This window comes from Pinus tabuliformis, chromosome 5_1, assembly GCF_031772625.1.
Source record: "Pinus tabuliformis cultivar Carrire ecotype Pingquan chromosome 5_1, CPIR1, whole genome shotgun sequence".
In the NCBI taxonomy this organism is placed as follows: Eukaryota; Viridiplantae; Streptophyta; class Pinopsida; order Pinales; family Pinaceae; genus Pinus; species Pinus tabuliformis.
The window spans coordinates 364,805,138-364,811,133 of record NC_142305.1 but is presented as its reverse complement, the minus strand read 5'-3'; positions in this window follow the sequence as shown (position 1 = coordinate 364,811,133).

The window sequence follows — 5,996 nt, the reverse complement described above, 5'->3', positions numbered from 1 at the left end:
TACAAGAAGTCCATACAGAACCTCCAAGCCCGCTGGATTGGCCTCAAGTTAAGCCCACCTCTACTGTTAGGATTGATGGAAGGCAACACAGAAAAAGAAGAGCATAAGCAGTGGGAAGAGGTGGAAAGGAAGGCTAGGTTCCATGCCAGTGAGGAGGAGACCACTTCAGAAGCCTGGGATGTGAGGGTGGCGGTGAAAGCAATGAAGGACGAGGAGCTGGATTAGTTGCTCAAGGATGAGCAATCATTTTAGCTGGGGGGTGATGATGAGCCCCAAATTTGGTAACATTTTGGGCTCATTTGGCCTAACTACCTTTGCTCAACCCTTCATTTTTCATAACTTATGCATCATTTTTTAGTATGTTTATGTCATTTGTACGAATAAGGGAAATCACTATTCCTAGGTGGCTAACACGTGCTCATTTCAGATTTTTTGACACATGATTGGAACAAAACCGAGCAGATAGGGACCAAGAGGCAACCAAGATGGGGTTGAGGATTCGTAGGAGGGTTGTCCACAACATTAAATGGCCTTCCTCGGGATCTTCACCCCCAACTCCGAGCTTCAATAGCCACCACAACCGGATTTAGAGGGAAGCCAAACGGATTTTGAGGAAGCAGCAGTTCACTCCTAGTTTGGTCAGCCAAGTCCCACTGATTTAGGAGGCCAGCTTGGGGCCTCGTGATGTATAAATGATAAGGCTTTAGCCTTCGAAAAGGACTTTTGAAACATTGTTGCACATTCTGCACTACGAGCTGCTAGCTTGGTTTTTCTCTTTTGTAGCCATTATTGGCATGCTCTTTGACTTATGATTATTATTTTTTAATGGAAAGCAGTCCGATTTGATCTCAGTTCTGAGTTTTTAAAAGGAGCCATAGCTCTCGGGGTTGGGCCCAACCTGAGAGCCTAAGGCCTCCTTCTTTTGTATTGTTATATTTTCTTTCAGCATTATGGTTTTCTTTACATGCATTTGAAACGCAGTTTTTTGAGTTAGATTTCTTGGTGTGGTTAAGTAGGTCATTGTTAGAAGATAGAGTTGCTTCAGCTGTTTAGAATAGAGTGAAGAGATTGGAGTTGATAAAAGTTCCAGAAAAGGGTTGCCTGCACACTCATTGTCACCTCTTTTTTAGAGGCTGGAATTGCAGACAGTGCTACCCACCAAAAACATTGGTTTGCGCACTCATGCAATCTTTGGTGCAATGTTTTCATTTGTAGAAGTTGTCCATGCGTTCAGGCCTCTTGGAATGTTTCTTTGCTTCAGTGCCATACATGGTTTTCTTTAGAAATAATGTTGTTGTTCATTGGTTCCATTAAACAGTTAGGACAGATTAGGAATGTTTTGATTATGTGCAGGACGTGGATGATTTGATTCAGTTTACACTGTGTAGTGCTACTCCCTCACTCTCTCATACTTCTAAGCCTTACCCAGGCCAACTGCTCATCTCCCAATTAGACCCCTTGTCTCTCAGCTACTCTACTGCCCACGTTATCCTCCCTTTTCGACCTTCCATTCCCTCTACCCTCCTTCAGACAAACTAGCTTAGCACACCCCCTCATCATCTCATCTCTCTATCACTAAGTCATTACAAACCCCTCCCCTACCTCCCTATCCACCCATGCAGCCTCTTCCACTCACCCATCACCCAAAATCCGATTGTAGAACATCCTGCAGGAATTACTGAACATCCTGTAGAAATTCTGAAACATCGTGTAGAACCCCTGCAGACTTCCTGTAGAAGCTCATAAACGCGGTCTCTTGGTAGCCAAACTTTGTGAAACTCTCTGGAAGGGTGTTAGGGACCCCTTAGACCCTCTCTGAACTTTCCCAACCTTTTTCGAGCCTTTCTCCTCCTTGATCCACCTCTGCACAGTAAAAAGCTAGTTAAAAGCACATGCATGATAATTCTAATAATTGAAACAAAAATACAAAAGATGTTTTCTTCAGATAGAGGTAGTCTAGACACATGCATTTTACCTTCATAGAAGTAATGGCATCTCTTTCAGTAGTTTGCATTCCCATCTCTACATCAATAAGACTAGCTGGTAGAATTAGGGTTTTCTAGGGTTTGCGCTTCTTGTTGGCTTTCAGTTCCCTTCTGCAAATAGATTAGCTTCCTTTGAGTTAGCTTTCGTCCATCAGTTAAAAAGCTTCTTCTAAGAGCTCATAGAAATTGGCTTGAGCCCCTAGGGGACTTGTGCCAGCTGACCAAGTGACAACTGCGGCAAGAGCTAGTACTTGTGCATACAACACCGTCGCTTCCAAGTTTGTTACGAACTACCGGGTTGATAAAATTAAAGAAGGAAGCTGCAGGAGTTGTAACATTATTGCTACAATACTGGAGCCCACTAGTTGTGCCCCTCGGAACAAAGTAATGCTATGATCATGTTCCCCTCTCGAGGGTGGAAGCTCACGAGGCTTGTCAAAGACGTACAGATGGTTGTTTAAGACCTATTGCATCTCAGGACGAATATGAATAGAAGTGGGTTTGAAGGTTTGGATGGCATTAAATTGGGATACAACTCCATGGTGGCCCATTTTTAACAATTTTTCCATCCTATGCGAGATGATGATAGAAGGAGAACCTGCCTGGAGTCCACAGAGGGTATGTGTGTGGTTATTCTGCTTGAAGCTCATATATAACTCCTGGAAATCCATTGTGATTGGGTCGAGTGTGCGGAGCCATTCAGCACCCAAGACAATTTCACACCCACCCATGTTGATGGCAAACATGTGGGTCTTTAGGTGATAATCTCCCATTTGTTTGACATTTTCACAGCGGCCTTCACATTTCATTGTTCCCCCATCAGCAATCTGGACCTGGAAACTAGAGACTGCTCTGACAAAAAAATGCACTACTTCATCAACTCTTTGATGGATAAAGTTATCCGTATTGCCACTATCAATCAAGTATACTACATGGCGATGCTTAATAAAACCTCTGATTTTGAGAGTTTGGGGAGAAGAAATTCCTGCCAAAGCATGAAGCAAGATAACTGGTTCTTCAGGTGTAGCTGGGAGCTCATTGTCCGACTGGTTGTCCTCATCATCCTCCTCTGGTCCCTCCAATGGTGGGGCTTCCTCAGATGAACTGTGATCAGTAGCATCAATTTGAAAGAATTTGGGTGTTGCGTTTATGCCCCGGGGAGTATTTCTCATTACAACAGTAACACAATCCTTGCCTTCTTCTTTCTGCCATTTCCGCTGGTGAAAATTTTTGAACCTTAAGTGTTTGGGTAGTGCTCGGAGCCTGGGTGGGGAATCCCTTGGCTATGAAATTTGGATGAGTCGACTGGGCTGCTAACGCGCATTCTACTTCACGAGCTATCTTTCAAGCTGCCATCCATGAGACTGGGTGTTGTAGTTGGACGTTGGCTTGTATGGAATCTATGAGACAATTGATAAAAAATTCCAAGTAGAATTCATCTGCTAGACCTCTTGTGCAGAAGGCTAATACTTCAAAGGCTTTAATATATTCTTGCACTGTGCCAATTTGTCGGAGCTTAGTAAGATGACCCAAAAATTTAGATTCATGGTCAAAGCGATCAGAAAGGTCTTTTGAGAATATCTGTCAAGTCAGTGGCATTGCATAGCAGCGTTGATGCCACTGCCACCATTTCCATCTTTCTTGGTCCAAGTACAAGCTTCCCACACTTAGCTTAGTTGCATCATGTCTGATGTGATTCAATGTGAAATATTGCTCCATTTGTGTTAACCATATGGCCGGATGAGAGCCATCAAATTTATACATGTCCAGCTTGGGTGGTCGAAGCTAGGACTATTGGTGGTTTCCATAGAAGTGAAAAGAATGGCTAGACTCACCCTCAAGGTTTTCATTAAAAGAATATGCCTCTGATTGTTCCCCCGACTTGCCCTTTGTCACTGTGTCAGTTAAGGTCTGGATTTGCTTCGTTAATGCATGCAATGTTTATTCAAGGGTGTCGATCTTCTCATTGGCCACAACGTGAGATCTAGTTTGTACCATGCATCGACCTAGTGCACTGGCCATTAGTGTGAAAAAAATTTGGGACCACACAAAATTTTGACACTGTCAAGTGAATGGTACCACCTCACTCAGCCTGTCAACCTGAGTTTTATGGGCTAAGTCTCTTATAAATGTCCCAGGAAGGTCTTAGACTTTTGAAATGAGTTTTACTCCTTGCTTAGGAATACTGCAGTAGCCGATTCCTAGAAAAGTTAATTCTGTCCAATGTCCTGCAAGAATCATGCCCAGTATAGGAGCCACATAAATAGTCAGTTTTGTCGGCGAAACCCTCAACTGTAGAGTATGGGTAGGAATGTGGCAGCAATTGAACCCCTGCTGCTAGATCTGAATGGCTGACCTGATTGTTGCGACTGCTACATAACCCAAATTGCTAGATTTGAATGGCAGATCTGATAGATTTGATTGGTGGATCTGATAGATCTGAATGGCAGAACTGATTATTGCAGCAGCGACAGAGCCCAACCTGCTAGATCTGATCTGGAAAATATGATGCGTGATCTAGAGAGAGAAAAGGGAACTATGGTCTCAAGGAGTTGCAGGTGCTACAGATCGCAATATACATAAGGGTCCAACAGTAGTATTGGGCCCAATCTTTCAAGGTACTAACCAAGGAGGATCAACCGTACCCTTAGCCGTACAACCCGACTACCCTATCGTATGTGTGAGTAATCTCCCCAAGTGATGTTCTCGGTGTACTGTAGCAGGAAGACGGCCAACGATTTATCTATGGCGAGTTTTCAAGAGAGCCTAGGGGGCTTCCAATATACCTAGAGGGTACTTGGAAGACAGTCCGTGCGCGGTTCTGTCAAATGCGCTACTACTCGAAGCGGTACCCACAGGGGTTACAAGGGAGTCCAACAAGCGTGACCACCTCTTGTATTTCCTGCGTGCATGCCTCCCAAAATCCATAGGTTTATGCGCTCAATGACAGATCTCGTGGTTTAAAGACGTCGGAACACGTCTCTAGCCAAACAAAAATTTGCTAAAAATGGAGATCCCACCGGCCCTGGAAAGTCCTCTGATACCACTTGTTATGCTCTTAACCTGTGAGAAGATACCAAAATACGAAATATGCGAAGAAATATACCTAGAACATAGAACAATAAGAAATAACGACATGTATTTTATTATTTAGAAAGGAAAGCAATGTTCACTTGCCTCTTCGAGGGGGCAACCTCCAATAGAGCTGGGCTCAATTACAAAATAAGACATGACCCTACTCAAGGGGAGTCTCTATCCTTTATATAGGATTCATACGTGCAATACCATGGGTCAGTACCATGGTTCTTATTAATACCATCTATCTAATACCATGGCCCATTTGCAACTAACTGTGGTCCCTTCTTTAAATGTTGGTCAACCACTTACAATTACTAATATGGGCTCTATTGACTCTTTAACTAACTATAACTATGACTCAAATCTATTACATAAATAAGGGGGTTAGGATTAACATATTACAAGTTGCTATGAGAATAGAATTTCGATTTAATTCCTAATTTAATTCAAGGACAAATTAAATTAGGATTTCATGTTGTTATTTTAAACAAAATCCTCCATGATTTATGCCCCAAGATGGATATGATTGTAAATATTGACAAAATTAAAGTCATGATAATTAAATCCAGAAGATCAACCCTATGATACTTTCATTTATGACAATGACTCCTTGAAGGAAGTTCCTTCATACAAATATGTAGGAATTAACATCCACCATAAGTTCAATTGGAATTATAACATTGATAAATGGATAAATGGAGATTATAAAGCTGACTATGGGCTTGAAAACAATTGTAAGTCGGTCAATATTTAAATTTGGGATAAAAAGAAGCTCGTATTTGAGAGTCTTCTCACTCTTGTTATTATATATCGCTGTGATGTTTGTGCTTGTAGTATATTGAAAGAGTCATAGAGGAAGATTGAACAAATATAAAAGCAATTTAAAACCTACAACCTTAAGATTAAAGAGAATACTCCCTGCCATATCCTCTT